A 25,352-nucleotide genomic window follows, 5' to 3' on the forward strand; every position below is an offset into this window, starting at 1 on the left:
TTCTGGGATTTATTTACCTTCTATGGCTGTCACTGGAACTGAGAGCCGGCTTTAGCTCTGAGGCTCGGCTCCAGCTCTGAGACCTCGGCTGCTGAAAGCAGGTATCTGGGTTTGTTTGGCTTCTATAATTGAAACACTGTTGCAGCTCCAGCTCTGAGGCCCGGCTGGCTGAAAGCAGGTTTCTGGGGTTTGTTTAGCTTCTATAATTGCAACATTGTTTCTTAGAGTGCAAGCTCAGAGCCGAGCAGCGGCAGGCAAGGAACCTTGGCTTCCTACTTCACTGGAGCAAGCAAGCCTCCTGTTCACTTCAGCTGCCTGGCTGCTGGCCGCCATCTTGGTTGGCAGTTAATTTGCATATCGCCCTGATTAGCCAATGGGAAGCGTATCGGAGGTACGGTTAATTACCATGTTTGTCTATTATTAGATAGGATATTGCACATGTCTTCAAAAAAATCAATTCTAGATTGTTATAACTTGTGAAACAGATGTTGGAATTTATTAAAAAGAAAAAAATTAAAGCTACTCTTCCAGACTATAGCTGTCTTTACCTGTGTAAAGAATGAAATAAGTATTTGAATATACTGGCATGTGCACAGGAGAACATAGTCTAGCAAAGAAGTAATAGCCTTAAGAAAAGAAAATGATGAACCTATAGAAGAATTTCAATGTCTGTCTCTTTCTACCAACTCTACCCACTTTCACAGATTCAGATAGTAATGAGCAGAAAAACAGCTAGAGCTGGGGAGAATGAAGCCCAACATTACACAGATTATCTGAAACCAAATAACCACACTTGTCACATAAAATTACTGCAATATCTAAGATAATTAGAAGTTGTTTAATTTCCCTCAAATATTTCAGAAACTCATTTCAAAATACAGTTTGGTTAAATATACACATATAAACCAATAAAAGAAAAATAAGTACACTTAAATTTGATCTTTAATGTTATAAGCTAGCAAAAGTACCAAAGTAATAGAGCTACATGGGTCAAAATAATTTGCCCAAACAATGTAATTATATTTTAAGGGCACTAGAAAATTATCAAGTCAGGTAAATTTCCAGATAATTTCAGGGTCCTTCTCCCCAAGTGAAAAGGAAAGGGCACGAATAAAATTACAATACAAATCTGTAATAATGAAAGCATAATATGCAAATCGACCGAACGGCCGAACAGCAGAATGACCGTCTGGATGACCACACTATGACACTTACTGGCGCCAGGACAGCCAAGATGGGTGCGATGCGATTGGTCAGGGGCCCAGCCATCGCCCCATGATCACCCCGCAGAGGGAGACCCAGGCCACCGGCTGGTGGGGTGATCAATCAGGGGGCTCCATGATCGCCCCCCCAAAGAGGGCTTAGGCCACTGACTGGCGGGCTGCGGCAGCTGGGCGGGGCGTCCCTCTGCGGGGTGCAATCGATCACCCCAAAGAGGGAGGCTTAGGCCACTGACTGGCGGGCTGCGGCAGCTGGGCGGGGCGTCCCTCTGCGGGGTGCAATCGATCACCCCAAAGAGGGAGGCCCAGGCTACCCCGTGGCAGCCCTGGGCCGGGTGGGTGGGGCCTCCCTCTGCAGGGGCTATCCATCACGGAGCCCCGGCCGGGTGGGTGGGGCCTACCTCTTTGGAGCGATCTATCATAGAGCCCTGTGATCAATCGCCCCCGGACTGCAAGAGGACGCAGGCCAGGGTGAGGACCCGCCCCCCCCGCCCAGTGCATGAATTTCGTGCACTGGGCCTCTAGTCTACATATAACCTTCATTGCCCAAATTTATAGAAAGATTGTGCATTTTTTAAAAATATATTTTATTGATTTTTTACAGAGAGGAAGGGAGAGGGATAGAGAGTTAGAAACATCGATGAGAGAGAAACATCAATCAGCTGCCTCCTGCACACTCCCTACTGGGGATGTGCCCACAACCAAGGTACATGCCCTTGACCAGAATCAAACCTGGGACCCTTGAATCCACAGGCCGACGCTCTATCCATTGAGCCAAACCAGTTAGGGCAAGATTGTGCATTTTTAAAAGCCCTGCTTGAAACTTAAGCCACATCACTTGATTCAAAATATATTTGGCAAAAACATTATTGATACCTATTGAAAAATGAAAAAAATTTCTCTAAGCATTCCAGGTAAATAACTGGCTAAAGAGCATCAACATCTGCTCAATGATCATATGAATTTATCTGGCTATAACTCTTCCAGTGCAATAGCCAACTAAAGACTAACTCCAAACCAGTAAAACTCAAATTTCACTTCCCAGAGTTTTCAAACAGAATAAGTATAAAAATAATGCTTATAAATTAAACCAGAAAGTAAGATTTAGAAAATTTCAGAATAAGGCACCCCAGCAATTATCATCTAGTACAGTGCTTCTCAAATCTTTTGACTATATAAGCCAGTAGAATATACAAAATGTCTATCTTACCTATCCCTACTTTTGCAGTATAAAGTCAATAGTAACAAAGAATATGAGAGGAACAAAATAACAGAAAGTTCACAAAAAATGTAATCCCATGAATATGCATTTAATTAAAGGATGTGACAATGTAATTATAAAGAATTTTATGTGTTTTATATGTATTGACTCATTATTCCTCACAACTGCCCTATGAAGTATATATTATTATTACCTCCACTTCATAGATGCACTGATTGAGTTCAACAGTTTTATCTGACTAATAAAGAAACTATGGTCTGATGGTGATGACAATGATGATGACTAACACTTTTTTGGACTTACTATTTGCTGATCACTGTTCTAAGCATCTAACTTATTTTATGTACTCATAAACCTTACTAATTCATTTACTCATAAAATATGAGATAGGTAACATTATAATCCATTTCAGAGATGAGAAATCTGAGGCATGGAGGGGTTTACTTAATCTGCCCAACATCATAAGTGGCAGTGGTAAAAATCATTCTTAGGTAACTTGGTTCTAGAAACTAACCTACAGTCACATAATTGATAAGTAGGAAAGCTAACTATAGATTCCCAAGTTTTGCTTTTGCCTCTACACTAAAATGCTGACAAATTATACCACATCTAAAAACCCTGGGTGGTATTTACAAGGTTCTCAAGCATATGAACAGAGAATCTTTTCAATTCTTGGTCCAAACATCACATAGAAAGAAATAAAATTGATATTTCTAATCCTGACTTATCTTTTATGGTCATAATATAAAACCAATTATTTCCTATAAGATGTGAATCACCTTAAGATGTAAATGTGCAATTTCTTCAAAATCAAAAGTTCTACCTTGTAAAACCTTAATTTTTGTCCAAAAATATATAAATCTTAGATTCTAAAATTATATGTATACTTATGCATACAAACACAAAATTCCTTTCAATATCATTCAAATCATCTCTAGGGTCTACCTTCTGGAATTTTGAGCTCTTACTATGTTTTGACAAATTTTCCCCTGAAGATATAGTTATAGGCTTTGTTCTCCAGATAAGGTTCTTAGTACCAAATCCATGAATCTCCAAAGTCCCATAACCTAGTCTCTTTAGAAAGGAGCATAGATGGAAAGAGACAGGCTCAGAATGAGTGCCGCTGTACAAAAGAGCTGGCCTGGACTCTTCCAAAATGTCAATATCACAGGAGACAAAGAAAAGCTGATAAACTATTCCAGGTAAAAGGAATCAAAGAGATGTGACAACTATGCAGTGTGTGATTCTGGATCAGACAATGTGATAAAATTTTAGTATGGACTGTATATCCTATATAATAAAAGCCTAATATGCAAATCAGCCGAACAGCAAAATGACTGGCGGAACGATCAGCCACTATGACGTGCACTGACTACCATGGGGCAGATGCTCAACGCAGGAGTTGCCCACAGCCCGCAGACCCCAGGCCAGCCAAGGCAGGCGTGAGTGGGGGTCCCCAGATCGCTCCACCAGTCACTCTGCAGAGGGAGGCGACCAGTGGCAGTGGCAGGGGGCAGGGCTGGTGAGCGGGCAGTGCCAGGCTGGCCAAGGCGGGTGCCAGAAGGGCCCCCCCCAATCGCCTTGCAGTCGCCCCACAGATCGGCCCTGATCGTTGGCCAGGCCTAGGGACCCTACCTGTGCACAAATTTCGTGCACCAGGCCTCTAGTTAGATATAATAATAAAAATGTTATGTTTCTTGAATGTGGTTATTATACTGTGGTTAAGTAGGAGACAAATAATGAATAATTAGGAGTGAAAGATCATAAATGTCTACAACTTACTCTCAGATGATTCGTCATCATTATCACCATAATAGTGGTGGAGGAGCAGAAGTAGTAAAATACAGAGAGATAAAGCAAATGTAACACAATGTTTACAATTGGTGAAACTGGGTAATGATATAGAGGTGTTCAGTTTATCAATCTTGCAATTGTTTTGCAGTTTAAAATGTTTTTAATAAATGTTAAGGGGAAATAGAAAAGATAAAAATTTTCATTGTGACATAAAGAAAATAAAGACTTTCTCAGACTCATTCACTGAACACTGAGTTAAAGAATAAGAAAACAAAGCCAGAGTTCAATTACTAGATTATTCTATTTTTTTCTCCTTTTCTCTTTCATAAAGTCCAAGTACTTATATAACATTCCCTTATTGAAGCCTATATTACGTTCAATGTGCATTTAAGCGGCTTATAAAGTGTAATCTAAAACTTTTTGAACATTTTCAATTAGAAATGTCAACACATGTTTTATGATAACCTTGAAGCTTCTCAGATCATATATTCCATAAAAATAAGAGTCAACAGGTAGTCATTTTCTCCATACTTTTGTAGAGACAAAGCTCTTTAAAAACAGAGCTACAATTCTTACCTGGGAGACTTCTTTGTTCATAATGAGTCCTCAAAACAGATAGGGTCAAGTTAGTGCTCCTGAGGTTAGCTTCCAGGGGGATGGGGTAAAGATGTTCTCCAGAGATGGCTCTAATCTCTTCACTCTCACCTCATTTAAGGACAATTATGCAAAAAACTAAAGCAAAGGAAAAGAAAAAAAAAAAAGCAGAGGGAGGTTAGATTGTCATTTTATTGTTTAAGAAATGATAAAGGTCAGAATGCTAGGTAAAGAAAAATAACCTTTAAGGCCAAATGGAAAAATATTTCCAAAGACAATGTATAAAAGTCTGACTTTACAGTTAAAGTCCTTTCTGATGATTCAATATATATTCCTACTTAAGACTGCTACTTACATAATGCCTAATTACATTCTGCCCTTAATCTTTTGAAAGACCCATTTATATGTCTTTAATTTTTTTTTCTGACTGTATGTATATGTTTATTCTTTCTACTTATAAATCACTAGAGGCCCAGTGCACGGGTTTGGCACCAGTGGGGTCCCTCGGCCTGCTCTGCGGGGATCAGGCCGAATCTGGCTCTCCGACATCCTCCAAGGGCTCCCAGATTGCGAGAGGGCGCAGGCCAGGCCGAGGGACCCCACTGGTGCACAATTGGGGCCGGGGAGGGACTGCGGGAGGGCTCCAGGCGTGTCCGGCCCATCTTGCCCAGATCCCAGCAGTAAGCTAACCTACCAGTCGGAGCCTCTGCCCCCTAGTCGTCATTGCATGTCATAATGACTGGTCGAACAGTTGAACTAACAGTCGGGCACGTAGCATATTAGGCTTTTATTACACAGGATGATTTTTAAAATATATTTTTATTGATTTCAGAGAGGAAGGGAGAGGGAGAGAAACAATAATGATGAGAGAGAATCATTGATTGGCTGCCTCCTGCACCCCCCGACCGGGGATCCAGCCTGTAACGCCGGGCATGTGCCCTGACCAGGAATCAAACCATGACCTCCTGGTTCATAGGTCAATGCTCAACCACTGGGTAACAAATTAGATCAGTGGGGAATGCAAAGTCATGGTCTGTGCTTAAAAAGGTGCCTAAACACACACACAAATATAGTCTCAATTTATATACAGTGCCCAAGTTCAATCAAACACTGAGATGCTGTGATTTAAGAGAAAAAAAAAGATTTTAAATACATGAGATATATATTAAGGGACAAAGAAAACCTTAGGAAAGATGAGGACTGAGTGCCATTATTACAATTTTCTAAAAGTTTCAAGAAGGCAAGGGTGTTTCAAATGTCATATACCAGGAAAAGGTTCGGGTGGGTAAGTAAACCCTCCCTGCCTCCAAGATGAAGGGAATCACAGTAACAACTCTGTCCACCTCATGATGAAAGTGGCCTGGGTAATGAGGTAGAGGCTGGGATACTGCAAAGAAGGGGAAAGGAAAAATTCTAGCTTGGTTATTAAATGAAAGATGGTCTCATGAACCCAAAGTAGAGTTGCTTTTAAAATATACTGTTATCATCTCCTATCACTAACTCAGAGAGGTATTTCCACTAATCAGTCTAAATTTCATCACATGTAACCCTTATATAGATACCCCTGAAAAAGTCTTGCATACACTAAATTTTATAAAGCAAATATTATTCTTTATATGTAAAACTAAAATATTTCATTCAATAGAATCCTAGTGTGAATCATTCTTTTAAAAATTAATCCCAAAGGAAAAAAAATTAATCCCATCTTTTGTATAACAGTTTTTTGAGACAAATATATAAAAACTTAAATAAACACAAACAAGAATAAAAATTAAAATTGCCCATACAGACCCATACATTGAACCATTAATAATAACTTGATCACAATATTTGTTGTACATGCTCAACAAACCAAACTGTATTAAATTTAGCAATATCGTTGGAAATAGGAATCCCAACTTAATGCTAGTTTATTATAACAAGATAAACTGAGTCTCCCCAAAGACATGCTTTTAGTAGTCTTAGTTTAGGCTAACTTTGATCTTGCTGGGAAGGAGTTTAAAGAATTTCATAGAAAGGTTAAGAATTTTACCTGGAAAAACTGTAAAGAATTTTACCTGGAAAAACTGTAAAGAATTTGTGGAGCGGGTATGAGCAAGAAGTACTGAGGAGTTTGAAGAGGCTGAGAAGGCAGGTTTTTCGGGGGAGAAACAAGAAAAGCACAATGTAGAGATGTGGAACAGGAAAGTCTGAACAAAGATATTTAAAGGCAATTTATAAGGAAGTATGTCTTACTAGATGATACAGAATATAAACCAGCCGTGGGCAAACTACGGCCCGCCGGCTGGATCCGGCCCGTTTGAAATGAATAAAACTAAAAAAAAAAAGACCGTATCCTTTTATGTAATGATGTTTACTTTGAATTTATATTAGTTCACACAAACACTCCATCCATGCTTTTGTTCCGGCCCTCCGGTCCAGTTTAAGAACCCATTGTGGCCCTCAAGTCAAAAAGTATGCCCACCCCTGATGTAAACTATTCCTTTCATCCCAACAAAATTCTTAGGAATAGTCTACCTTATTCATTACCAAAAATATAATTTTGGCATTATATATTTTATGTTTTTGCTTGTTTTCTTGTATGGAAGACATCTTGAAGAGAGCTTCAAGGACAACAACACTAGCCTAAAGATTAAGGCCAATTTGTCCTCTTTCTCATAGTAATTACATTATGAAAATATACAGGTGGTAAATTGAATTACTGAATATTCTATTTCTTATTGAAAAACAATGTATTTCGTCAAGTCAACTAACAAGTTAGCAAACTGGTTAATACAGGTAAATACAAGGTTATAATGAAGCCAAGGTTTATGGATCTGGACCCCTATGATCCATTAACTGTACTATTCCAAGTTCACACGCTATATACCTTTCAAATGAAAGTAGATGAATGGTCAGTTAAGGATAGAAGAGAATATGAATAGATGAGTGAGAAGTCATCAGTACTACTACTGGCAAAATTTGAAGTATACTGGTATGTCCATTGATTTTGAATCTAAGGTCATATTAGCTTGTGGAAAACGGTCGAAGAACCTTCAACAATTTGGAAAATTATACTATTTCAATCTTATGTAAGTTTTTTCAAGAAGGTTCACCATGTAATTTTAAGTCTAAAACAAACCCAAGTGAATACTTTCCATGAATAAATTAGGGACTACATTCATAAAAGAATTACTACTTAACATTCAATTATCTCATTTTAATGATGCTTAAATTAAAGCAATTAATTTACCAGAGGAAAAGAATCTAAAAGGTCCTGTTAATTGTTGACCATAATAGAAGAAATGTTTAAAAAAAAACCAAAACCCCACAGAATCTACATATTTTGTTTAAATTCCTCTCACGTTTTAACCTAACAAAAGCAATAATGGTAACATAAGTAGTAACATCAAATTCTTAATCATAATTGAAAAGACAGTACAAAATGTCTACTCCTTCCTACTTAACCATCTGGAACATGTTAAAAACTCCCTAAAAGCATGAGAAATCTGCAAGTATAATTACACTCTGGGACTATTAGCATGACATGCTTCAATAAATACTCCTAATAAGATCTGCTGATATAATAATTGGCACTAAAACGAATGGATTTTCATTATGTGGGTATTTGTTCCTACTGGCTAAATACTTGAGAAAACTGATAAATTGTCCCTTGAATAGAAACAAACAAAAAAACACCCAGCAAGGGCAAAGTGTGACAGGTTGCAGAGATAAAACAGAAGGGACAAGCAAAGAGCAAAAATTTGCAAATGCCTGAGTTCAATTCATATTTTCTCTCTCGCTTTCTCCCTTTCTTTTTCTCTTCCTGCATCCCCCAAATCTGGCATAACTATCTGTGTTCTTGTCAAAAATGATCTGGTTGGGGTTAGAAGAAAATGTTATATTAAATCTTGAGTTGGTTAAAATCTAGTTTGCTAAAGGTCTTCAGATCAAATCGTAAGAAAAAATATTCAAAATTTACTCTATTCTTGATGGTTTGGGGAGGTGAACATTTAGCTACTTAAATTGGAAAGGTTAAGCAAGGGAATGACCCAACCAGCTAAGATTTTCAGGAAGATAGCTTTGGTAGCTGAGCAATGGAGGCAAGAGGGTTGCTGTGATCATTTAATTCCAACACAGTGAGCAGTGGGATTTATGCAACAGTTGGGCCAAATGAGATACTGGAATAAATCAATAAGAATTGGGGGTAAAAAAAAAAACAAGAGGCCAAATTGTCTGCATGTATAAATTATAAAAGTAATGCATGTTTACTGTACAAGTCTAGAAAATGCAGGTAAATAAAAATCACCCACAAGTGTTCCATTTAGAATTAACGCAAAGATTTATATATTTATTATTCTATAAATACAGATTATGGTACCACAGTATACATATTGTTTAAGAGCACCTTTTTTTCACTAAAGTTATCTATAACTTCTCATGTTATTAAATAGTCTTCTACATAGCTTGTATTGTCTATAAAATATTCCTATGTGTGTATGTGTCATAGGTTTTAAGCAAGGCAGTAAGTACTACAGGACTTTAGACTGTTTCTTTATGCTGTTAAAAACAATACTATAATGAGGCATTTTTCTGGCTGAAATTTTGTTTACATTCAGGATTATAGTCTCTAAATAAGCTCCTACAAGCACCAAGTTTCCTGGCATGAGAGATGGGATAGACATTAGTGCCATTTAGTCAAGACCGAGTTTGCAGGCGGTAACAGATGTCTGAGGGAGAGGCTAATGAATTCAGTTATGTACACATTAATAATGAATATGACATCCAAATAGATAAGTCTAGCTGACTTCCAAAGAAGTGGGATAAAAAGGTTTTTGGAATCCCTGGTAGTAGAGTAGATGAGATGACCAAGGAAAAGTGAGAAGAGAAGAGAATAAATTACCACAAAGACAATCCAATATTTAAGGAAGGGAACAATTAAAGCTGGAATATCAATTTTAAGAAGAGAGATAGCCCGGCCGGCGTGGCTCAGTAGTTGAGCACTGACTTATGAACCAGGAGGTCACAGTTCAATTCCCAGTCAGGGCACACGCCTGGGTTGCAGGCTTGATCCCCAGTGTGGGGCGTGCAGGAGGCAGCTGATCAATGATTCTCTCATCGTTGATGTTTCTCTCTCTCGCTCTCTCCTTCTCCCTTTCTCTCTTGTCTCCAACACTAAATCATAAAGTTCTGTCAATTCCCTGTTTATACATCTTTGCCCAGGTTCTCATCTCCTGTGCTTGGGCTTAGAAGCCAATCTAGTCCATTATACATGCAGAACAATACCTTTAATAAATGTTTCTATTTAATCACTTCCCTCCTAATTAACTCTCAGACTTTTTTTTTTAATTGCCTAGCTAAACAAATATAAAATGTATATCCAAGGCCCTCTTTCAGTTCTTCCCTGCCTTTCCCTCCCCAAGCCTCTCCTAAGGCCCTTTGGTAATCTACTTATCAGGATTATCTCCCAACTCCATATGCACAGTATGTACATTTTCTTCAAAATTTGGTCAAAATTCATATTCTTTAAGAATATTTTCCTAAGTTCAACTCCATTTTGATTGTTAGTCCCTGAAAATTTCCTGATTTATATATTATGTAATACTTGTTCATATGCTATAGTTTTCTCCGATGCTGCATTTAAATATAAGATTCTAATGTATGAATATATTCCTGGCTATGCCCATGCATGTTTCTTTCTTATTTCAACTTGTTAATATTTCTTATATTAATTTCAATTTTTTCATAGGTGATTTATAAAAATGCAGAGGGATCTTTTTGTCCCCACTGAAATTAATCACTTACGTGGTACCTGTGATGGTGAATTTTATGTCTACTTGGCTAAACCATAGGTATATGGTCAACCACCAGTTTAAATTTTGCTTTCACAAAGGTGAAGGTATCTTTTAGTTGAGAGTAACATTTAAATCAGTGGACTTTGAGTAAAGCAGATAATCCTCATTGATTGGCTGCATCCTGTGCATGCCTACTGGGGACTGAGCTTGCAACCTGGGCATGTGCCCTGACTGGGAATCAAGTGTGACCTCCTGGTTCATGTGTCGATGCTCAACCACTGAGCCACACCAGCTGGGCCATTTCATTTTCTTTAGGTGAACAATTCACCTGGAGGAAGGCCTTCAATAAAACTATAAAACTAAATATATGAAATATTGAATTGCTATAATGGCTTAAATTTCTGAAAGATTATAATTATGATTGGTTAAGTCTGTTGAGCTATAACATGTATTTGCTTATTACTTATATTACTAAGAAGAAAACTTTAAAACACTTAAAACTTACAAAAAACTTTTTATATTTTAAAAACTTTTTTCCAATGTAAAAGTAAAGAAATTAGAGGGACCTGATTTATCACGGAGAGAAATAAGGAACAATTACACAATTCTGTAGAGATTAATTTATAAGGCTTTATAAATCCTCTTCAGAGTAAGCTCTTATATTATAATTTACAATGTAGATCTTTTGTGTAAGCTTCTCTTAGGATTTCTCTTATCTAAAATGGGTCCCTGGGGAACCAGAAAGAAGAAATTCTATGATTATCTTCTGATGCAATAAAGTGAGAGGTCTTTCTAATACTAAATTTAAGGAAAATAATGACTCTTCCCTGAGTGTCATGGCAATATCTCTATCATGAATATGAAAGCAAAATGGTTATAATTTCTGGTGTATTTCTTTTGTCTTTTTATTTAAGCAACAGCTAATTTTCTTAAGGAAGTTTTTTTCATTAAGTTATGAAATCATACATTAAGCCTTTTTATAATGAATTATAAATTATAGTTTGTTCAGTTCACAAAAGAAAAACATTTAAACACATTCATATAACCTACTTATACAATGTGGATTCTGGATTCTTCAATGTTCCCCTTACGAATTACTTAGGGACTGTGAACATATTAGCATGTTTACTTGAATAACTACACATTTACCAGGAAATAAAGCAAATATCTGGATCTGAGTCTACAGTCATCCTTACAAGCCTAATCTGTCTTCTAAATTCTTACTTCTGTTTATCAAAGAATGGTCCACTTACAGAAAATTGCAAAGATATCAGTAGCAGAGTTAAATCAGAATCTAGATTTAATGCTTTTCTCCTTTTCAGCATTTCTTTAGTTTTCTAAGAAGTCCTACTTAGAACTAAAGATATATTGGGCGAGGCTTTCGGGTAGACTTCACATTTGAATGCCTCTATGCAAGATAGCAGGAAATCAGACATAAAAACCAGGATTTTACTCCCAGGATTTGGCACTAACCTGCTTTTGTAAATCAGGTATATTATAACTTCTTAGGAATTCAAGTTTTTGCCATCTGTAAAATAAAGATGTTGGCGCTCACTTCCAGTCAAAATACTTATGTAAGTCTACATTTATGTGAGTATACAAATGATAACAGAATCAGAGCAAGCCCATGTGAGACTATGGACACAGGTATGCATGTAGAAATAGAAATGGTAATGTAAAAAAAATACAATGTTTACATTTGAAGTTTCCTTTCACAGTTTAGGTTTAAACTTTTGATTTAAAAGGGCTCAGTGAGCCCAGCACTTTCCTCTAAAGCCCCAGCATCCTCTTTCATCCTGCCATTTTTCTAATGTCCACAAGGAATATAACCTAAGAATATGCTTGCTTTCCTCCCAAAATAATCATTCTCATACTTGGTCTAGGATGAACTGATCCAGTCCAATCTAGATCGGGATAGCAAACTTTTCTGTAAAGATCCAGATAGTAAAAATTTAGGTTTTGCAAGCTATATGGTTTCTGTAGCAACTATTCAACTCTGCCTTTGGACTGTAAAAGTAGCCATAGACTATACATAAACTAATGAGCAAGGTAGCTGCATTCTAACAAAACTTTATTTAAAAAAAACAAAACAGGGTACAAGCAAGTCTATATCACACCAAGAAAAAAGATGGTATAAATCACCTATAAGCTAAGGTGGCAGAATTTCAGAGTAGAAAATCATCACAAAGAAAACAATTATAAGTCATTTTAAAATTCTCAGAGTCCTTTCAGCCTGGTATAAGAGACAACATAACATAATAGAAAGTACCAATGCAGGTATTCAATATATACTAGATGTTTAATAAATACAGATTTCCTTTCCCATTTCAACAGTGGCATTCCTTAAAAATAGTATCTGCCTCCAAACCTTCCTTCTAGAGATCACTTATTCTGGCCTTCAGACAAGACCTGGCCTTTGTTTCTTCTTGATCGTGGCAAATAGGCTCCTGGTAGCACTGTACCAAATGTTAGTCCTCCTGTATTCCTCTTCCCCCCCCATTAATCCAAAGCTGCAACTTCAAAACCGTTTCCATCTGAGCCTCAACCATCAGTATTACTATCATGCAGTATTGGCCCAGGGAAGGCGGTAAGGAAATAGATAAGAGAAAGAGGATAGAGAGAGGGTAGGTTCAGGTGGAGGACAGGTGAGTGGTAGCATTACCTCCTTTTTCCTGACTCTAACAAAAGAGCCAGGTGCTAACTTAGTGTTAATTTAAATGAAAATGTTGTCTACTCTACTGGGAACAAAGAACACTTCACTTCAGGAAAAGTGTTCCCTAATGAAAGAACTCAATTCTAACAGGGGGAAAAAACAAAACAAAACACCACTGTAAGCTTTATTCTTATGCTTTTATCTAGATCACTTTGCCTCCAGCTGTGAAACTGACATGTTTTTAAAGCTCCAAGGAGCCTTTACTAGTAACCATGGTTACTGCTACAAAACAGTACAAGAAAAGTAGGAGGGGACAGCAATTTGAGGAGAAAAACAGTGTTTTTGATTTTCATCAAATGAAGCAATAGTAACGAGGCTGGGCAAGGGCCTCAAGATTATGACTTCTCTCCAGAGCCGCTGAAGTGCTTGATCTTTCAGCCCCACTGTCTAGTACCTCCACGGATCATTTTACCTTATCCAATAGTGATCCCCAAAATCTAACGTAGCATTTACAACGAACAATATCTTATAAACTCAACTAATATTATTGCCAAGCAGTCAGTGAATTTGCTTTCCAGCAATGCAGCTTACTTGGAAAAAAAAAAAAAAATAAGAACACAAGGTTGCTTAGAACTATATGAATCCAAGCCTAAGAAGGCACCTATGGTTTTAATATAATGCCACTCCAGTAATTTTTCATAACCTTTGTTAGTAAAAACCGGTTTTCATCAAAAATCCTCTTTTCAAACCTCCTCAGTTATGAAATAATAAATCATATATAGTGCCTATCATGTTTCAGGCACTGTATAAGATGCTGAGTATTTCACAATGAAGAAAACAGACAAAAGTCATGCCTTTATGGAGCTTACAATCTAATGTAGAAGAGAGACATTAAATACACAATTATAAATTGTGTTAGTGCTATGAAAGAAAAATACTAAAGATATTTACTGGGATATCAAGAAAAGCTTCTTTGATATACAAAGGTGATACCGTTGTGATTACCTGGTTATTAATAATAGGAAAGAAGCAAACGGGAGGCCAGACATGATAAGCATGTCATCTGGGGCAGCTTCACCAGGAAGCTGCAACTTCACATTACCCAGGGGACCACCAATCCTTTCCCTGCAGATCACTGGGGAAAGGGATCAAACCAAGGAGAAGATGGGCATATGTGCAATGAAGTCTGGATGATGTTGGGAAAGTGTTTGTCTTCAGTTTAACTTGGGAACAAAGATCATTGGCTAAGAGGGTGGACACCAATGTAAGATGGTAAAAATTTGGGAATACATAATCCCCAGACAAAGAATTCTTTCTCTTACTAGCTCTTGCTCTCTTGTATTCGTTTCTCGCTTGCTCGTTGACCCACACAGACCGGTGCACTAGCCCACCATGTGGCCTCAGCAGCCACATGACGGTTTTCACACGCAATGGACTACAGCTGGGAACAAAGCTAACCTAGCAGATGCTGGACTGGACGATGTTTTAATATTGGGCAGAGACTCTGGGCAGTGGCTTTAATCCTGGCTCTGCTGAAGACACAGCTGGACTTTTGCCATGGCGTGACGGAGGGAAATGGGACCTTGGAAACCCAGGGTTTAATTCCATGCAAACAAAGATTGCTCACTCTACTGTGCGAGTCTCGGGAATTTACTTTCCTTGCGACATCACAAGAAACCCACTTCTACCAGCAACAGGTAGGGACATAGAGGGCACTCCACCAATAATACAAGTGCCACTATTAATTATTAAGTTTTACTCAAGAGTTCTAAATTCTTATTCCATCTCTCCAATAAACTGACTCTGCTTAAATCAACTCATCTCACCTCTTGGTCATTTCACAAAATGAAACAGAATTAGATGATAGTAAGGTCTTCCAAGCTTTTAAATTTAACACCGTTATAATTACATTACTATTTTTTTCTATACCAGAAGTTTATGCCTATCATATTGTACCAATCATATGGTATAATCAGGCAATTATAAATTTGAGCAATTAGTTCATTAATCATTCTACAAGTAATCACTGGTCACATTTGTGCCAGGTACTCTCTTAGGTGTTGGAAATGCAGTAGTAAGCAAAATAGTTAAAAATCCCTGCCTTGATGGCACTTATAATTTAGTGAGAAGAGACAGACAATAAATAAGACAAATAAGTAAACAATATATTACATTAGAATATGGTAAGTACTATAGAGAAAAAGAAGTCAGGGAAGGAGTATATGAATTGATAACTTTCCCATGCCCATTATTATGAGCAGGAATTTGTTAGGCACTAAGGCAAATAAAGATAAGCAATACCTGAGTGCCTGTCCCTGAGCTGATCACACTCTAGTAAACATAAATAGAGGAATACTAGAAAAGGCAAGTAAACAAAGTACCATGGGATCACTCAGGAAAGAGCTACAAGGCAGAAGGAACTGAGTTGCAAGCTGCATTTTACTCCCTTAAACACACACACAAATCAAAAAGGAAAAGATTCATGTAAAAAGAATATGAGACTTATATTTTAAAGTCGTATTTCAAAATTTTATAAAACCTTATTATATATAATTAAAGAAGATATGAAAAAAAGAGACACAGACTATTTCCCTGCTTGGGAAAATTATTAAGATACAGTGTAATCCTGAAATTATAGGATTTAATAAAAATAAAATAAAAACTAAAATATGTTTTAGAAACATAATCATATAAGAATCCTATATAATAAAAGCCTAGCAACCATAATGGCAGAATGACAAGAACGACTGCTCAACTATTCACTATGAGGTGCACTGACCACCTCTTGGTCCCTTTCCCCTGTTGGCAGGTTCCGATTGCCGATGGTGAATGGGGAACCTGGGTGGGTGGCAGGGGATGCAGGAGGCACCAGGCCAAGCCCCCCACCCAGCTGGTCGCCCCACACACAGAGGGCGACCCACAGCGGGGGTGGGGCCGGCAAGCGGGCAACAATGGCCGACCTCTCAGTCCCTTCCCTGACCATCAGGCTCCCATCGCCAGGTGGCGAACGGGGAACCAGGGTGGGTGGCAGCAAGATGGTCCTGATTGCAGGCTAGGCCTAGGGACGGTACCCATGCACGAATTTGTGCACCGGGCCTCTAGACTATATTATAATGAAAAGGATAAATCTATAAGGAAATTCTGAAAAAGAAGAGGAAATGAAGGCATATACACTAATGATTATGAAAACACTCATCTATCTTTTTTCCACTTGCATTTCCTTCTACTGACTCTCTTAGTATTCTATGAGTAGCATCCATTTCCTTGGGAAAGTTCAGCAATAAAAAGAAATATTATGTTTATTCACTTACTAGAAATATTAACATTCACCTTCTTAATTAAAGAAAAGATTTTGTAGTAGGACATAATTCTTAAAAATGGTTTACAAAAGAAGGAATTTTTTAAAACGCACTAATATTTTCTGACCAGGCCTGAAAGACTCAGATTATAGTTTCTTCCACACTAGAGAGCATATATCCTTTCTGTCATGACAGCTATGATATAAAGCCTGCTATTTAGGGTAGAAGGAGGATTAAACCTAGAGAAAGTACAAATTAAAGCCTCAAATTCCTGATTATGGCCAAAGGACAGTGAGATAAAGAATCAGACCGAGACAGGAGGAAAAAGCGATTAGACCAATACTCACATTACCCTATCCAGGTAGAGGCTGCAAAAGGAAAGAGGTATTTGACGGAGTGAGGCAATCTGGGAGTTGGAATAGCTTCTGTTCTTCTTCCTGTTGAGACTGTGCAAAGTGACTGCCTTCCAGGAGCACTCCCCACCCCCTACACACATACCAACCTCTTACCTCTCCTCATCCACGCCCTAGCAAAAGCTGGAGAAAACCACATCAAAACAATGCAGAGAAGCACAATCAGAGTGAAGAGAGGCACGAGGTTGGCTCTGGAATCTCCCTTTCCCCTAATTGCCATAGAAGGCACTGGGAAATTCCTCGGTGCTCCCAAGTAGTAGAGGAAAGGTAATTTAAGATGCTGGATGGTGAATTTGCCAGAAGAGGTCACTGTGATAGGGGCAAAGTAACTCCACAGTAAAGGCCTGGAAAAGAGAACACCTGGCTAGGGGGCCAATGGAAAACCCTAGCCATACCTCAGGTAATGTGTGACACCTGGGAAGATGGCCAACACATCCTGGAACCAACAGAACAAATCTCAAGTAACATCATTTAAACTTCAGCTGTAGACATCTGAGGAACACCCAAGGACAGTTCTGATGGCACCCTAGTAGTCACAATTCCAGGAAGTAGCCTGACCAATCACTTTGAAGGAGAGATCAGTGAAAAATCGAAGAAGATGACACATGGACTGAGGGTCCTTGTATTCTTCTACTACTACAAGGTCACATAAGCCACATACATCCAACCCATAAGTCTGGATTCCACTGTGGAAAGGTATGAGAGGAGATATGATAACTGAAAGACTAATATCCAAACAGAGACTGAAATATCCAAAGAGATACATTTAAATTACTGAATAAGACTTAGTTCACCAGACTTAAGACTGATACTCTTCCTCCAGTTACCACGTGACCAGGGTTCATCAAAAGGAAGACATGACTTATAAAAAAATGAACAAGCTACATTTTCTTTGAACATCTGAATAAGCATGAGTAAACTGTAATCCTACTACTGGTTTTATGATGTTTATTTTATGTGAGAATTCAAAAGAAATACTTATTGGCACATTATAAAACAACATCACTTTAAAAGTAACAAGTGGACTTCCAGTTCAAGATGGCAGACTGAGCCCAGTCATTTCGCTTCTCCTTCTTAAACATCTCATGTCAGGTGGGCCTGGACTATAGACAGGACATAGAATAACTGAAAAACCACCAAAGGCAACCAGTACAACCCTGATAGTAAATAGTAAACGCTGGTCACAGCAGATAAATTCCTTCCTATAGCAGAAGCTGGGGGAGGGATAGGTCCCAGTTTATTAGCCTTGTCTCTACATGGAGCATGATAAAGAAAAAAGGGGCTCAACCTCCCACTTACCACAGCAAGTGGGAAGCCAACCTACAGAGCCCTGTGGTCAGGATGAAATTCACTGGGGAAATCAATGCTTTCTAAAGATACTGACCTTGCCCTGGGGGTTCAGTAGGTTGGGCAAAGTTCCATGCACCAAAAAGTTGGCAGTTCAATTCCCAGTCAGGGCACATACCCAGATTTAGGGCTTGATCCCTGGTAGGGGGTATGCAGGAGACAGCTGATCAATTTTTCATTCTCACGTAGATGTTTCTTGCTCTCTCTCCCCCTCTCCCTTTCTCTCTAAAAAATCCTATCTAGCCCTGATTGGTTTGGCTCAGTGGATAGAGCGTCGGCCTGCGGACTCAAGGGTCCCAGGTTCGATTCTGGTCAAGGGCATGTACCTTGGTTGCGGGCACATCCCCAGAAGGGGGTGTGCAGGAGGCAGCTGATTGATGTTTCTCTCTCATCAATGTTTCTAACTCTCTGTCCCTCTCCCTTCCTCTGTGTAAAAATCAATAAAATATATTGAAAAAATCCTATCTAAAAAAAGAGCAAAATTCAAATTAACCATCACTCCATGACAAAAGATGGCGGCACCCATAGTGGCCCGGGTGTGACGCTGGTGGCGGCGCCCCAGCAACGTGAGCCCAGCAGGCAAGCATGGCCCGCAGGTAGCACCCAGCGACCCGGGAGCAGGCAAGCATGGCCTGCAGGCAGCACCCAGCAGGGCCTGCCTGTCTATCGCTGTGGTGTGGAGCAGGCAGGCCCCACAGAGAGCAGAGAACCATGGGGAGCAGACGTAAGCTGTCAGTAGGACATGCCCTGAGGGCTCCCTGATTGGAGAGGGTGCAGGTCGGGCTGAGGGACATCCCCCATTGCCCCCACCCCATGAATTTTGTGCACCGGGCCTTTAGTAAATAATAAAAATCTTTAAAGAATACTGACCTTTACAGAATTTAACCAGTTTACCAAGATGTTACAAGCATCCAAACTATCTAAAGTGTTTAGATCGGTGGTTCTCAACCTTCTGGCCCTTTAAATACAGTTCCTCATGTTGTGACCCAACCATAAAATTATTTTCATCGCTACTTCATAATTGTAATGTTGCTACTGTTATGAATCGTAATGTAAATATCTGATATGCAGGATGGTCTTAGGCGACCCCTGTGAAAGGGTTGTTCGACCGCCAAAGGGGTCACGACCCACAGGTTGAGAACCGCTGGTTTAAATGCTCAACCCCAGACTTACTAAATCAGATTTTTGTGAGGTTTAGACTGCATTTAAGCTGGGCCCTGAAGGGATTTTGTATATATTCAAATTGGATGACCACTTATTTAGACCTTTGTTTGAAAATACTGTAAAGAAGAATAGCCAAGAATCACCAGCTAATTAATAAAAACTAAGAGAGGCACCAAGGTGAAAAAGCAGGGGTACAATGACCCAAAGAAAAAAGAGTAAGGTAACCAAAATAAATAAAATGTCTTAACTTTAACTGGTATCTTCAGAGAGATTCAAGAGGCCAATGTGTCCACAAAACAAGAAAAATTTGTTCATAAGATATCATAATCAATGAATAAGAAAGAATTTTTAGAAAATAAAAATAAAACTTATTTTCAAAATGTGGTTGTCCTGAATTAAATTCTGGAACAGAAAAAGGACATTAAGTGGAAAAATTGATGAAATACAAATAAAAGCTGGAATGTAGTTAAAAGTAATGCACCAATGTTGGTTTCTTAGTCCTGTAATATATACCAAGGTTTTGTAAGCTGTTAACATTACAAGAAACTGAGATATACGGGCATCTGTATTAATCTTTGCTACTTTTCTGTATATTTAAATTAATTCAAAAATATATTTTTAAAAGAAATGTATATACCATTTTTTATGGTCCCCGGAAACATATGACAGTTCTAGTTTTTCTGCACCTTTACTAGCACCTGGTATTCTCACTATTTCTTATCTTAGTCATTTTCATAGGTATGTAGTGGTATCTCAGCGTGGTTTTAATTTGCATTTCCCCAATGGTTAATAATATTGACCATCTTTTCATGTGTTCATTTATCAATGGTATGTCCTTTTTGAGGAAATGTCTATTTCTTTTTGTCCATTTTTAAATTATATGTTTCCTTATTGTTGAGTTTTGAGAGTTTTTTATATATTGTTGATATAAGTCCTTTATTGGATATAGGATATGAAAATATTTAATCTCAATCTATAGCTTATATTTTTATTCTCTTAACTGTGTCTTTCACATAATAAAAGCCTTTAATTTCTATGAAGTCTAACTTACCAATATTTTTATCTAATGAATCATGTTTTTGGTGTCTCGCCTAACCTCAAGTCACAAAGTTTTTCACATATGCCTTCTTCCAAAAGCATTTTTCAGTTAGATCTATGATGCATTTGAAGTTAATTATTATATAAGGTATGCAGTATAAATCAAGGTTCATTATTTTGCATTTGAATGCAAAGCCAACACCATTTACTAAAAAAGCTATTCTTTCTCTTCTGATATGCTTTTGCAACTTTGCCAAAAACCAATTGGCTATATTTGTGTGGGTTCCAGTTCTGGACTGTCTACTCTGTTCCAACAATCTATGCGTGTATCCTTTTGTCAATACCACACCATCTTTATTTCTTTACTGACATTTTTAGTACCTTCAGTATGCAATATGTTCCTTTCTTACTTCAAAAACTTCAGATATGCTGGTTCTGTCTGCCTGTACATTTTCCTCCTTCACCTAGTAAAGCCTAACTCAGTGATGGCGAACCTATGACATGCGTGTCAGAGGTGACACGCAAACTCATTCTTTGGGTTAATTTCTTTGTTAAATGGCATTTAAATATATAAAATAAATATCAAAAATATAAGTCTTTGTTTTACTATGGTTGCAAATATCAAAAAATTTCTATATGTGACACGGCACCAGAGTTAAGTTAGGGTTTTTCAAAATGCTGACACGCCGAGCTCAAAAGGTTCGCCATCACTGGCCTAACTCATCTTTCAAAATTCAACCTAAATGTCACTTTCTCAGAAAAAACTTCCATTGTGAAGGTCAAACAGGTTTCAAGACAAAGGGAAAATATCAAGATGCATCAGTTCAATAGAGCTTCCAATTACCGACTCGAGAGTCTGAGACAACTGAAAGCTTTAAAAGAAGCTATTAGGATTTCTTAAGCTTGGTAACATCTCTGTCTTTTTCTGTCAAGATCACCACACCTTCTCCAGCTCTTCCTGCTTCTACCATTCCCCTAATGCTTAGTTGTAAAATACTAAAAGCAAAATGTAAGGTGGCAAGTAAGGAGGGAAGCCGTCAGCAATACATCAATCCACTTCTGTCCTGGATAGGTGTTGGAGATAGAAAAGATTCTCTAAGGAACGGAAGAAAGTGGATGAATTTCCTAGGGCCTCAAACAAGAAAACGTATCTAGGTTTAACAAAAACTAAGGCAGTATTGAGAACAGGCTGATCTTCGTATTAAGTAATAACAATTTAGAGAACTAGCTGGGGGTGGGGAGGAGTTACGACTTTTAAAGAGTCTCTTCCCTATATAATTGACAACAATGATTTCAAAATACTGTAAGCATGAAAAAGAAAAAAAATTAACTCAAATTTCCTGAGCATTTGTTATATGCCAGGGACAGGGTTGGATACTTCACATATGTGTTTTCATGTATTCTTTACAAAACATCTGTGAAGTAGGTATTACTATATCTACTTGGTAGAAAAAGAAATTGAGCTTATACAGCTTGATTGGTTCAGTTTCCTCCTTATTCTGATTCTCCTAATTTGTTTTAATAATAATCATACTTATGAAAAAAATTAAGCAATACATGGAAAAAAATCTCAATTTAAAAAAAGATAATTAACAGACACCAGTACTGAGAGGACAAAGATGTCTGAATTATCTAACAAGGATTTTAAAGCAGGTATCAGTAAAATGATCCAAGTAATTACAAATTACTGAGATACATGGAAAAACAGAGTCTCAGCAACGAAATAGAAGATATAAAGAAGAACCAAGTAGACATTTCAGAACTGAAAAATGCAATAGCCAAAATTAAACTCACTGAATGAACCCAATATTAAAATGGCAATAACAGAAGAATCAGTGAACTTAAAAGATTGATCAATAGAAATTATACAGCCCTAGCTGGATTAGTTCAGTGGATAGAGTGTTGGCCTATGGATGGAAGGATCCTGGTTTGATTCCGATGAAGGGCACATTATCATAACACTTAATTACCTGGAATGAATTACTCTGTTCTCTTCTGTAGTATCCCTCTCCTTCCTCCACTAAAAAGTAAATTCTATGAAAGTATGGACTTTTATTTTGTTCACTGCTATATGATTAATATGCTGAGTCTTGTGTTGGACATTTAGTTTGATAATAAACAGCTGAAAATCTCTTCCTTAAGAACTCCATTTTTTTAATCTAAGTACAAATATGGAAGAATTGTGATTTCACAATTTTATTTTTCCAGCCCACCTATGATTTTTTAAAAAAATCTTTATTATTAAACATAAAAGGGGACATATGTAATACATTCACAATTTTTAAATGAACATTACTGAGATAAAATTTACACACAATAAAATGAGCCTAATTTAAATATACAACAGAATGAATTTTGACAAAGGAAAACACCTTTGTAACCACAATTAAGATATAGAACATTTCCACTGTCCCAAATGAAATTTGTTCATTTCAATAATAATTACAATTGTTGAGTACCTACTATCAGCCAAACTATTCTAGTTTCTTCATAACTTTTTGCAGTCCAGATAATACTTACTTTAATATTTAAAGGTCTCCTAAATGAATTCTATAAGAAATGGTTTGATATATAACAGGTTTTTTTCTATACCTACCAGTCAAAATGTTTATTTATATTTAATGAGCAGAAAGAAAGAAAGCCCTTATACATCTCCTCATACTGCACATCCTATATCAAAAACAACCCTTGGCCCCATTCTCCAGGAGGTGTGGGTCCATCCATCATTCAAGTCCTACTTATGCCACCTTCTCTGCAAAGCTCTAACACTTCCTCTCCCCCGTCCCTTCTCCAAACTAATCTTTGTTCCCTTATCTAAATATTTGTCACACAGTTTATAAACACTTGTTAGTCCATTAAAGAAAGGACAATGTCTTATGCATATGTTACAAACCCAGCATCTGGCATGCAGAACAAATAATACATACTCAAGATTCAGGTAAAATATCATCTACTTGGCATAGCCCTTTCCAACTCAACCTCTAAACCTGAAAATCTATATATATAAAAGCCTAATGTGCAAAGTGTCCCCTTGGGAGTTCGACTGACCAGGAGTTCGACTGCTCACTATGATGTATGCTGACCACCAGGGGGCGGCGCGGAACAAAGGAAAGCCCTGGCCGGCGGCTGACAGCCGCTAGGGACCCTACCCGTGCAAGAATTTTGTGGACTGGGCCTCTAGCATAAAATAATTCACTTAGGTATACTGTTCTGAACCACTATTCAAACAATTCAATTGAATTGTCATGTGAATTCAATTAAAAATTCATCTTTTTGTCATCTAAAGCTTTCGTTTACATTTTGAATTCTGAATGTTAAACATTAATGCTCAAAAATACTGGTCAACTGCTTGGTAAAATGCTTGCTATTTCTTAAAAAGGAATCTGCACATGTTTATCTAGAGATAATTTAATTTATGATGTTTCTCCATTTTATAAACAATGCAGGATTAGTTTTTGCACAACTACTGGCAACAAATTGGTTTTTTAAAAACCTCTTCTTAGTTTATTCCAAATAAATTTCATAAACCTAATTCACCACAATGGCCTGTTTCATAAATGTCAACTTTCACTACCCAACTGCCACTAACATATTAAGTGCTAGGGAAAAACAAACAAAAAAACTTTTTCATAAAGCCCTAGAGAGAAAACTAGGTTCTCAATTCAAAAAGTTTAATGGTATGATCCTTCACTAGAAGATCATAATTTTAAAAAGATATTCTAGCAATATTTTGACAGAACAAACAATAGTTGACATAGTTTTCCTCTGTCTTTAATGAAGACTTACAAAAACATACATGAAGCTGAAAGAATTACTTAACTGTGTTCTATTTTGACCCTAAACAATTTTGTGAATGATTTTAAACAAAATTTCAGTAAAATTTTTCCTGTATTATATTTTTGTTTACTCTTCTAATACTCTTTACATAACCAAGTTTAACTCTTAAAATTAATAAAAATAGTATTAGTGCAAAGGAACAAATTATCAGATTCCTATCCATAGTTCAAGATGAAAAACAAAATAGCTTTACAATGACTATATTTGGACTTCTACACGAAGTTCCACTCTAGTATTTCCAATATAGTTTAAACTGATCTCCCTGCCTGAACCTGCCCTATATACCAATGCCAAATTAAATTCCTTGAATTAAATAACTCTTTCAACATCAACTTTCATAGAAAACCATTAATGACTTCCCATACTACAGAACAAAGTCCCACCTAATCAGCTTGATTTACAAGTCTGCTCAGGGCACTGCCTTTACATACATATGCCTCAGCTCCTACCTTGCCTTCCAGTCAATTCTACTTACTATCAGGCCTTTCCTTATACTGACCTTCTTCCTGGAATGCCTTTCCCAACTCCTAGGTCCCAAGAGAATCCATATTTTACTGAACTTTCAAACTCAAGTTCAAATTTCTCCAAAAAACTCTTCATCAACCAACTTGTTCCACATCTTCCTTACTCATTAAGGTACTTAATATTATGCCATTGATTTGTTCATTTCAAAAATAATTATAATTGTTGAGTAACTACTATAAGTCAAACTATTTTATGCACTGGTGTTACAATAGAGAACAGAAAAGCTACCTTCCCTATTGTCACAGTGCTTATATGTATTGAATATGAACTATTTGTGTATTTATTTATCATAAAACATCAAATTTCCCATTGTTAGCCAATTAGGCTGTCTTCAGTTTTTACTATTATAAGTAATATTATTGTGAATATAGCTGATACAGCTTTTTTATTCCTTGAATTATTTACTTAGGGTTAATGTCCAAGAGTAGGATTATTAAATCAATGGCCATAAATATGTTTAAGGCTTTTAAGA

The 25,352-nt window shown here is 37.4% G+C and overlaps 1 protein-coding gene across 3 annotated transcripts in view; it reads right to left on the minus strand.

The window, feature by feature from the left end:
* Positions 1–25,352, minus strand: part of NCOA1 (nuclear receptor coactivator 1) — a 129,920-nt gene that overhangs the window by 81,706 nt on the left and 22,862 nt on the right. For 2 of the 3 annotated variants that reach the window (XM_014546674.1, XM_005874913.2), the window contains exon 3: positions 4,813–4,968. The gene's annotated coding sequence lies outside the window, so the exon portion shown is untranslated. Of the gene's footprint in view, positions 1–4,812; positions 4,969–12,077; positions 12,133–25,352 lie in introns of all 3 variants that reach the window. The other variant, XM_014546673.1, reaches the window with a different exon arrangement.

The sequence above is a fragment of the Myotis brandtii genome, unplaced genomic scaffold (genome assembly GCF_000412655.1).
Source record: "Myotis brandtii unplaced genomic scaffold, ASM41265v1 scaffold454, whole genome shotgun sequence".
Lineage (NCBI taxonomy): Eukaryota > Metazoa > Chordata > Mammalia > Chiroptera > Vespertilionidae > Myotis > Myotis brandtii.